The sequence below is a fragment of the Oncorhynchus gorbuscha genome, linkage group LG05, assembly GCF_021184085.1.
Source record: "Oncorhynchus gorbuscha isolate QuinsamMale2020 ecotype Even-year linkage group LG05, OgorEven_v1.0, whole genome shotgun sequence".
Classification (NCBI taxonomy): Eukaryota; Metazoa; Chordata; class Actinopteri; order Salmoniformes; family Salmonidae; genus Oncorhynchus; species Oncorhynchus gorbuscha.
In genome coordinates, this window is record NC_060177.1 from 61,140,701 (window position 1) to 61,152,826 (window position 12,126).

The following is a 12,126-nucleotide window of genomic DNA, read 5'->3' on the forward strand; positions in this document are numbered from 1 at the left end:
ATATAGCAATTAAACACTGGAGTGATAGATGTGCTGGAGATGAGTGTACAAGTAGAGACACTGGGGTGCAAAGGAGCAAAATAAATAAAATAGATAACAGTATGGGGATGAGGTAGTTGGATGGGCTAATTATAGGTGGGCTATGTACCAACAATGCAGTTTTAAGAAAATAACAAAATAATGTAAGAGTTAAAAGTAACACATTATTAAAGAGCAGCTACCTTCAAGTTCCTTGGTGTCCACATCACCAACAAACTAACATGGTCCAAGCACACCAAGACAGTCATGAAGAGGGCACGACAAAACCTATTCCCCTCGGGAGACTGAAAAGATTTGGCATGGGTCCTCAGATCCTGTAGAGCTGCACCATCGAGAGCATCCTGACGGGTTGCATCACTGCCTGGTATGGCAACTGTTCGGCCTCCGACCGCAAAGCACTACAGAGGGTAGTGTGAATGGCCCAGAACATCACCGGGGCCAAGCTTCCTGTCTTCCAGGACCTCTATGCCAGGCGGTGTCAGAGGAAGGCCCTAAAAATTATCAAAGACTCCAGCAACCCTAGTGGACTGTTCTCTTTGCTACCTCACGGCAAGCGGTACCGGAGCGCCAAGAGGCTTCAAATACAGTGCATGAGAACAAAGCAGAACTTATAGATCAAGAGGCTTCTAAACAGCTTCTACCCCCAAGCCATAAGACTCCGGAACAACTAATCAAAGTCACGACTTCTACCGAAGTCGATGCCTCTCCTTGTTCAGGCTGTGCTCGGCGGTCGACATCACCGGTCTTCTAGCCATCATTGATCAATTTTTAATTTTCCATTGGTTTCACATAGTTCCAATCCCATTCATTACATGTTGTGTATTTAACCCTCTGTTTCCCCTCATGTCCTTGTCAGAGATTGTTTGTTTTCATGCTCGTGATTTATGTATTGGTGCACGACGGGTTCTTGTACCCATCTTTATTTTTATTATGTACTTTGGTTTTGGAGGTTTGTTTTTACTGGATTAAACTACTTCATACCAAGTTCGATTCTCCTACGCCTGACTTCCCTGCCACCTATACATCATTTTACCCCTTTTTCTCCCCAATTTCATGGTATCCAATTGTTGTAGTTGCTACTATCTTGTCTCATCGCTACAACTACCGTACGGGCTCGGGAGAGACGAAGGTTGAAAGTCATGCGTCCGCCGATACACAACCCAACCAAGCCGCACTGCTTCTTAACACAGTGCGCATCCAACCCGGAAGCCAGCCGCACCAATGCGCCGGAGGAAACACAGTGCACCTGGCCACCTTGGTTAGCGCACACTGCGCCCAGCCCGCCACAGGAGTCGCTGGTGCGCGATGAGACAAGGACACCGCTACCGACCAAGCCCTCCCTAACCCGGGCGACGCTAGGCCAATTGTGCGTCGCCCCACAGACCTCCCGGTCGCGGCCGGTTACAACAGAGCCTGGGCGCGAACCCAGGGACGCGCCCTGGGCGCGAACCCAGGGACGCGCTGGCGCTGCAGTACAGCACCCTTAACCACTGCGCCACCCGGGAGGGCCCCTACAAGCATCCTTTTTGCACTAAATTATTACTGCAAAAAAATGTGTCAAAGCAATTCACATTTAGTTATGTTTGGATCAAATCCAATACTACATATTACTGAGTATGAATCTACATATTTTCAAGCATAGTGGTAGCTACATCATGTTACAAGTATGCTTGTAATCGTTAAGGTCTGGGGAGTTTTTCCGGATAAATAAGAAACGGAATTTAGCTAAGCACAGGAAAAATCTGGTTCAGTATGCTGGGAGATGAATTCTCCTTTCAGCAGGACTGTAACCTAAAACACAAGGCCAAATCTACACTGGAGTTGCTAAGTAAGAAGACAGTTAACGGAAAGACTCAGCTGTAATCGCTTCCATATGTGCTTCTACAAAGTTTTGACTCAGGGATGTGAATACTTACGTAGATGAGATATTTCAATTTGCAAAAATTTCTAAAAACATGTTTTCACCTTGCCATTATGGGGTATTGTGTGCAGATTTTTCAAATCCATTTTGAATTCAGGCTGTAACACAACACAATTGTGAATAATTCAAGGGGTATGAATACTTTACAGAGACTTTACAGTTTACATTCAAAACATCAACATGTAGTGTGCGTACAGTATGTGTACATCTATCTATTGGTTACACATACTGTACGTCCATACATATACCCAAAAAGTAGGTCACATGGGGGAGAGGTGTTGCTTTATTTGTTTTTTGGAACCAGGTTTGCTGTTTAGTTGTGCTATATGAGATAAAAGGTAGTCCCATGCAATCATGGCTCTGTGTAATATTGTATTTTTCCTTGAATTTGTTCTGGACCTGGGGACTGTGAAAAGACTCCTGCTAGCATGTCTGGTGGGGTAAGTATGTGTGTCAGTGCTATGTGTAAGTTGACTGTGCAAACCATTTGGAATTTCCAATACCTGAGGACTGTGAAAGACCCCTGGTGGCATGTCTGGTGGGGTAAGTATGTGTGTCAGTGCTATGTGTAAGTTGACTGTGCAAACAATTTGGAATTTCCAACACAATGTTTCTTATAAAAACAAGAAGCGATGCAGCCATTCCCCTCAACTTTTAGTCAAGAGAGACTGGCATGCATAGTATTGATATTAGCCCTCTGATTACAATGAAGAGCAAGACGTGCCGCTCTGTTCTGGTCCAGCTGCAGCTTAACTAGGTCCTTCTTTGCAGCACATGATCATATGACAAATAAGACAAAACTAAAGCCTGAAGGACTTGCTTTGTGGAGTGTGACGTCAAATGGGCAGAGCATCTCTTTATCACAGACAGACCTCTCCCAATCTTTACAACCATTGAATTAATATGTTTTGACCATGACAGTACACAATCTAAGGTAACATCAGGTAATTTAGTCTCCTCAACTGGATCAACAGCCACACAGTTACTGGCCACCTATTCTAAAACCAACTGTAACTCTTTGTTTAGCTGTGGTTGCTGTGGTTGCTGACGCATATAGAGTTGAATCATCAGCATACATGGACACACAGGCTTTGTTTAATGCCAGTGGCAGGTCATTGGCAAAAATTGAAAAGAGTACAGGGTCAATAGAGATGCCCTGCGGTACACCACACTTTACATGTTTAACATTAGAGAAGCTTCCATTAAAGAAAACCCTCTGTGCTCTGTAAGATAGATAGCTCTGAATCCACAATATGGCGGAGGTTGAAAAGCCATTACACATACTGTAAGTTTGTTCAACATCAGGTAATGGTCAATAACATCGAAGGCTGCACTAAAATCTAACAGAACAGCTCCCACAATCTTCTTATTAAACATTTCTTTCAACCAATCCTCAGTCATTTGTGTAAGCGCAGTACATGATTATTGTCCTTCTCTATAAGCATGATGAAAGTCTGTTGTTAATTTGTTTCCAAGGAAATAGCATTGGGCCAAACACAATTTTTTCCAACAGTTTGTTAAGATCTGGCAGCAAGCTGATAGGTGGGCTGCTAGAACCAGTAAAGCCCAGTTTACCATTGTTGGGTAGAGGAATTTCTTCCCTCCAGGCCTGAGACAAACACTTTCCTCTTGTCTCAGATTAAAGATATGATAGACAGGAGTGGCTATAGAGTCAGCTACCATACTCAGTTGGGTTCCATTTGTTTTCAATGCCAGGAGGTTTGTCATTATTGATAGATAACAATACTTTACAAAATTCAAACTTACAATGCTTTTCTTTCATGATTTTTTTTAAATGCATGAATACAATGGCTCACTGTTCATTGTTGGCCACTTTGCCAATGAAGTAATCATTAAAATAATTGGCAACATCAAATGGTTTTGTGATGAATAAGCCATCTGATTGGATAAAATATGGAGTTGAATTTGTCTTTTGGCCCATAATTTCATTTAAAGTACTCCAACATTTTTTCCATCATTGATCTTGGCTATCTTTGATCTTGGAGAGGTGGAGGAGGGCGGTACCATGTCAGCCTGGCCACACACCGACTGTGTGCTCTTATCGGTTTCCCCCTTGAAGGGTGATCTTACATGGGGTACAGGAAAGAGTGACATAGGGCAGCATGCTCCAAGGCCATTGGCATCTCACTGTTTACTAATTCTCTGATAGGGGCCCTCATTACCTCCTAAAATAAACAACAGGCTACTCCCATGTCCCCCTGTCTGAGAGAGAGGGGGCTATCTTACACAGGGGAGTTGGTGCTGAAGAAGTTAGTAATGCAGAGAGTGGGTGTTGTCCATGGAGCAGGGGGTTCATCAGCACTTTTGTTTTACTGTCCAGGCAGCTCCAGGCCCAGAGCTGAGCTGAGGCTGAGAGTGTCAAGTAAGAGACAGAGAGCCTCTCACTCCACACACAGTTGAAAGGAGCAGTGCATCTCATTATGCCAATTATAGCTCCTTTTGTCAGGAGGGTTTTGATCTGCAGAGGGCCGGGCTCAGCAAGACAGTGTGGCCCGATATGGGGGCTGCCACGTTTCAAGTGACAATGGTGATGAGGCCTTTCATATTTACAAAAACATTTAACTCATGGGATGGCCTTGATTGGCAAACTTTTTGATTACTTAGTAGGTGGCATGAACTAATCACCGTTTGCAGCCGCCCTGTTTGTCAACCCAATCGCAGCCCCAGGAGAGTTTAAAATAAAACACTGCTTTGCCTGCACTATTTGGACCTCAAACACAGAACTTCCTTTAATCTATTCTCTCTCAAAAAGCCATTCAAACGTCTTAAATAAATTATGCTCTTAGCATTAAAATCAAAGGGCAACACCGTCACTCCTAGAGCTGTGTGAGAATAACTTTTTGATGATCAGATACAGATGCACTTACTGTATGGATAGCATGTACCACAAATGTTCTGATTGTTATTAGATAAATTACTCAGTAGCCAGAAAGGTTCCCAAACCACCACAGGCAACACCACTTTATTCTCATCATCTGTAGAGAATATAGTTCAATATGTTAAAATTATTTTTAAATGACAAGAGGTATAATAAAACAAACTGCTTAAATGCCATGTTTGAGAGCTTCACATGAATAGAGATTGGATAGTTTAAGGTCACCAGTGTATTGATCGTGAGCAATGAGAGTCAGGTTGCAGGTAATGTCTAGTATTTTTTTCTCATCAGGAAAAACTCCCGAAAGGAAATAAGTTTAAAACTGAGTCAACCTCTCGACAGACTTGCCTGACAAAGGAAGAAACATTTGAGTGAAACACTTATTGACTTGTACAGTTTAAACAGTGCTAGGAGGGTCATGGTTAAGTCAAGGGCCTTTCCTATATAACATTTACAAGGTTTCTTTCATGGACAAAGAGAACAAGTTCTGTTGTGAGAGAGAAAGGGAGAGAAAGTGTGTGTGTGTGTGTGTGTGTGCGCGCGCGTGCGTGCGTGTGTGTGTGTGTGTGTGTGTGTGTGTGTGTGTGTGTGTGTGTGTGTGTGTGTGTGTGTGTGTGTGTGTGTGTGTGTGTGTGGAGAGACAGAGAACAAGAGAGTGTGCTTATCTTTGTTCAAATAGTGCATGACAGGAAACACAAAGGGTAGAAAAGAGTGTAGAAACAAAACCAGGTACAGGATAATGACAAGGTCAAGTGTGTACTCAATGCCTCAATTCAGCCGGTGCTAGATAAGGCCCTACCTGCTGACAAGGTGTGTGCAACATAGGGTCGAACGGGAGGTCAGGTACTGCTCTGAGGATGGATTCCCTCTTTACACACCCCCTCTGGAGTCCACTGTTCTGTTAGACTGAGACCCCGCTCTGTCTATGAATAAATTGGCTCTCTCACTCCCTCTTGAGGACCAACTATAAAACATTATTTCCCTTTCAACTACAGTACATGAGAACATAGCAGAACTTAGCCAGGAAAAGTAAATAGGAGGGGTCCAATTCCATCTGATCCACCTGAGAAGCTCAGTTTAAATAACAACTCCAGATTATTATCATAGCGAAATACGTAGGTGAATGAATGAATATGAAATTAACATGAAAGTTGGTAAATCTGATGCCTGCTAGTGACATCTATAACTCCCATACGACTATTTACTAGACCAGTGTTATATAATGGTTCGGGGAAGCTTGGGAAACTACATAATGGTTCAGGGAAGCTTGGGAAACTACCCAGCTAGTGACATCTATAACTGCTCCCTTTACCCAGCTAGTGACATCTATAACTCCCATACGACTCTTTACTAGACCAGTGTTACATAATGGTTCTAGTGGGAAGACCTTGGGAAACTACCCAGCTAGTGACATCTATAACTCCCATACGACTCTTTACTAGACCAGTGTTATATAATGGTTCGGGGAAGCTTGGGAAACTACCCAGCTAGTGACATCTATAACTCCCATACGACTCTTTACTAGACCAGTGTTATATAATGGTTCGGGAAGCTTGGGAAACTACCCAGCTAGTGACATCTATAACTCCCATACGACTCTTTACTAGACCAGTGTTATATAATGGTTCGGGGAAGCTTGGGAAACTACCCAGCTAGTGACATCTATAACTCCCATACGACTCTTTACTAGACCAGTGTTATATAATGGTTCGGGGAAGCTTGGGAAACTACCCAGCTAGTGACATCTATAACTCCCATACGACTCTTTACTAGACCAGTGTTATATAATGGTTCGGGGAAGCTTGGGAAACTACCCAGCTAGTGACATCTATAACTCCCATACGACTCTTTACTAGACCAGTGTTATATAATGGTTCGGAGAAGCTTGGGAAACTACCCAGCTAGTGACATCTATAACTCCCATACGACTCTTTACTAGACCAGTGTTACATAATGGTTCGGGGAAGCTTGGGAAACTACCCAGCTAGTGACATCTATAACTCCCATACGACTCTTTACTAGACCAGTGTTATATAATGGTTCGGGGAAGCTTGGGAAACTACCCAGCTAGTGACCGTGAAGTATTGTACATGGCACGTTGCCAACGTGCATTTATCTACTGGTTCCTGCAGCAAGTCTTACACAATGACTTCTTGATTAAAATGCATTATTGACTATCTATGTTATGTTGCAGCCCTTCCTATCGATCATTTTGGCAAAGATTGGCACAAGAAAGCCAAAAACCTTATAAGAACCTCCTATTAAAGCATAAGGTGAGGGTTCATAAGGACGTGGCGGTCTGATAGAGGTCCAATGTGATGAATCAGTCACGACATGAGCGAAAATGTCTAGGCTCAAAATAAGATGACACATCTTTAGAGGACTTGAGGAGGGAGATGTGAGATGAAGTGTTTGAATCCAGATAGGACTGATCCTAATCTTGACCCTGATGCTGAGCCTGGGTAAAGGGATAAAAGGTTGAAGTGAGCTGGGAGGTGAACCGGAGACCTTACATGGGGAGGCCTTGTTGGGGTCTGCTGGGAGGTGGGTTGGGCTGGTTGGGGCATTTCTGAACAGGCAGCACTTTGACCAGATCAAACTCAGGAGTTCTGAGGGGCCGAGGCGAGGACTAGCTTGGCTTGATCTGATAGAGCTGGGCTGAGCACAGTGTGTGCATGGGAAGGAGGAGCTCTGAGTGTGTTTGTTTTTTTAAGCAGACAGCAGGTTTAATTTTTTAAAATAAATAATGAAGAGAGATTCAAAAGTGCAACCCTTCCACCACCGAGAACAGGGCTTTAAACTAGACAGAGGCTGTCCAATTCCAGGAGGTATCAAAGACGGTGTTTGTGTGACTGTAACTGTGAAATATGATTCATGATGCATATCTGTCAATGTTGTTTCTTGTATTTGGTTTATTTTTATGTTTCTCTCCCCATTGTGATCCTAATCAAAGAGTAAAGTTAAATCATTAAGCCAGAATACATTTCCCCCACACATTTATTTGATGCTAAGAACCCACACCTGTCTCAAACTTATCTCCAGGTAAGTGTTATATGATGCAGCCCCTCTTTTATTTTTCTTCCACTGTTCATTGGATCTTATTGCCATCTGGTGGTGTTAATAATGTATTACACAACATATGAAGAGCTCCACATGAAATACTACATTCTTATACAAAACCACTCACTACTGAATATTCTTTAATACTGCATTCCAAATATATTTATTTTATTTTATATTTATTTTAAATGTAATTACATGGCATTTTACCCTATGAAATTTAAGTTATCATATTTTATGATAGGCGGGTGGCTAAAAATGACTGCAAGCTCTCTGTGCTTACTTATGCACATACGAGTGCAATGGGTAAGGGTTTAGCCCTGTACGTGTTGCTAGGTGTATACATACAGTTGAAGTCGGAAGTTTACATACACCTTAGCCAAATGCATTTAATCTCAGTTTTTCACAATTCCTGACATTTAATCCTAGTAAGAATTCCCTGTCTTAGGTCAGTTAGGCTCCCCACTTTATTTTAAGAATGTGAAATGTCAGAATAATGGTAGAGCGAGTCATTTATTTCAGCTATAATTTCTTTCATCACATTCCCAGTGGGTCAGAAGTTTACATACACTCAATTAGTATTTGGTAGCATCGCCTTTAAAATGGTTTAACTTATTATTATTTTTCATTTATTTAACCTTTATTTAACCAGGTAGGCAAGTTGAGAACAAGTTCTCATTTACAACTGTGACCTGGCCAAGATAAAGCAAGGTGGTGAGACAAAAACAACAACACATAAACAAACGTACAGTCAATAACACAATAGATAAATCTATGTACAGTGTGTGCAAATGTAGAAGAGTAGAGAGGTAAGCAATAAATAGGTCATAAAGGCAAAATCATTACAATTTAGCATTAATACTGGAGTGATAGATGTGCAGATGATGATGTGCAAGTAGAGATACCGGGGTGCAGAAGAGCAAGAGGATAAGTAACAATATGGGGATGAGGTAGTTGGGTGTGCTATTTACAGATTGACTGTGTACAGGTACAGTGATCGGTAAGATGCTCTGACAGATGATGCTTAAAGTTAGAGAGGGAGATATAAGAACCCAGCTTCAGTGGTTTTTGGGTAAAACATTTCAGGTAGCCTTTCACAATAAGTTGGGTTAATTTTGTCCCATTCCTCCCAACAGAGCTTGTGGAACTGAGTCAGGATTGTAGGCCTCCTTGCTCACACACACTTTTTCAGTTCTGCCCACAAATTCTCTATAAGATTGAGGTCAGGGCTTTGTGATGGCCACTCCAATACCTTGACTTTGTTGTTCTTAGGCCATTTTGCCATAACTTTGGAAGTATGCTTGGGGTCATTGTCCATTTGGAAGACCCATTTGCGACCAAGCTTTAACTTCCTGACTGATGTCTTGAGATGTTGCTTCAATATATCCACACAATTTTCCTGTCTCATGATGCCATCGATTTTGTGAAGTGCACCAGTCTCTCCTGCAGCAGAGTACCGCCACAACATGATGCTGCCACCCCCGTGCATCACAGTTGGGATGGTGTTCTCTGGCTAGCAAGCCTCCCCCTTTTTCCTCCTGGTCATTATGGCCAAACAGTTCTATTTTTGTTTCATCAGACAAGAGGACATTTCTCCAAAAAGTACAATCTTTGTCCCCATGTGCAGTTGCAAACCGTAGTCTGACTTTTTGATTTGCACTTTTCGCACCAAAGGACGTCAATCTCTAGGAGACAGGACGCGTCTCATTCCAGAGTGGTATGAAGGCTGCATGGTCCCATGGTGTTTATACTTGAGTACTATTGTTTGTACAGATGAACATGGTACCTTCAGGCATTTGGAAATTGCTCCCAAGTATGAACCAGACTTGTGGAGGTCTACAATTTATTTTCTGAGGTCTTGGCTGATTTCTTTTGATTTTCCCATGTTGTCAAGCAAAGATGCACTGAGTTTGAAGTTAGGACTTGAAATACATTCACAGGTACACCTCCAATTGACTGAAATTATGTCAATTAGCCTATCAGAAGCTTCTAAAGCCATGACATCATTTTCTGGAATTTCCCAAGCTGTTTAAGGCACAATCAACTTAGTGTATGTAAACTTCTGACCCACTGGAATTGTGATACAGTGAATTTTAAATTAAATAATCTGTCTGTAAACAGTTGTTGGAACAATTACTTGTGTCATGCACAAAGTAGATGTCCTAACTGCCTTGCCAAAACTATAGTTTGTTAAGACATTTGTGTAGTGGTTGAAAAACGGGTTTTAATGACTCCAACCTAAGTGTATTAAACTTCCAACTTCAACTGTAACTGTGTATATTATTATGGTTAGGGATAGGGTTATGGCTAGGGTTACGGCTAGGGTCTAGTCTGGTTGTATACATTAAAGCAACATTTCCCTCAAAAAATATTTTTATTTTTGTATTAGTCCGCTGCTAATACAGTCCCAAAATGTTTTGCATGTCAGCAGTCAAATTTTCAAGATATTGGACTTTCAAGAAGCAAAGTGTCACTTGCCACATCATCATGATAAAACAAAAGATGTGCTATGGCTAGGGTTAGGGTTGAGCCGGGGTGTGGACATAAACCCATGGTTAGGGTCATGGTGTCACGTTCATCGTAAGGATCGGACCAAGGTGCAGCGTGAGTAGAGTTCCACATCATTTTAATAAACTGAAACTGAAACTCAACTAACAAAACAACAAACAACCAACCGAAACATGACGCTATGCAAATAGTGCCGATAGGCAACTAGTCATAGACAAGATCCCACAAACCCAAAAGAGGAAAAATGGCTACCTAAATATGATCCCCAATCAGAGACAATGATAAACAGCTCTCTCTGATTGGGAACCATATCAGACCAACTAGAAATACAAAAAACCTAGATGATCGAAACTAGAGTACCCACTCTAGTCACACCCTGACCTAACCAAAATATATAGAAAAACAGGGATATCTAAGGTCAGGGCGTGACATATGGCTTACAGCCAGGAAACTGGCTCTATCGGTAAGATAAGGACAAAAGGTACAGTCATGGGAGAAGCCAGGAGCCTACTGGACTGCAGGATGAAATTGACCATTATGTATTACTTTTCTTGTACTTGTTTAAAACAAAAGAGTATCCTTCTTTACATGATTGTTCACACAAAGTCTCACTCCATCAGCTGATCTTCTGGCAGAGAGTGAGGCCTCTCCTGGGCTCAATGAGCAGCAGTGGCCCGGTCTCTGGCTGGCTGGTCTGACACTGCAGCAGCAAACTCAGGCTGCTCTTCCCTCAGTGCCTCTCTATGTTCAGTGGATTTATTGGCTCTTCCAGGACCAGTGATGGAGAGGGAGTGGAGCGTGGAGAACACGTAGGGCCCCAACTCTTATAAATTAGAGAGGCCGCTCTTCCTCTCTCAAATTGACCTGCCCATGCACCGTCCACATCCAAGCTACTGTGGAAATAAATCACATCAGACATATGTACCTGTCCAGCACCAACACACCAACCCTCCTCTATCCCCCGCCCTCCGTCCCTCTCCCTCTGTCATGAGCTGTGCTCAGAGTTGTGTGAGAATACACCGGCCAGAGAGAATATGTCAGTACAGTTCACTGGTCCATGGACTTGCCCGACTGCTCATAACTGGGTGTTGCATTTACCCAGATGAGCATATTATTCATCAAAATGAAAATAGGTATTTGCCACATTTGGTATTGTTTCAAAGAGATTTAAAATCTATCCTGCAGCGTGAGGGTACAATTGTTTATAAAGCAGTTTCTAGCTTGCCCCACCAAGCCAGAGCCGCCTCTGTTAGGGTTCTTAGGCCAAGGTCGGTGGCGAGGGTCGCCACTCAAAGGATGCTAAGTAAGCAGACTAAGACTATGTTGGAGTGGGGTCCACGTCCCGCGTCAGAGCCGCCACCGTGGACAGATGCCCACCCAAACCCTCCCTATGGGTTTAGGTGTGCAGCCTGGAGACCAGGGGGGGGGGGGGGGTACTGTTTAGGTGTGCGGCGGGGGGTACTGTCACGCCCGGGCCTTAGTATTTTGTGTTTTCTTTATTATTGTGGATAGACCAGGGTGTGACATGGGTGATTATGTGTTTGTCTTGTCTTAGGGTTTTGTAGATTGATGGGGTTGTGTTTAGTATAGTATTCTAGGTAAGTCTATGTTTGCCTAGAGTGGTTCTCAATCAGAGGCAGGTGTTTATCGTTGTCTCTGATTGGGAACCATATTTGGGCAGCCATATTCTTTGGGTATTTCG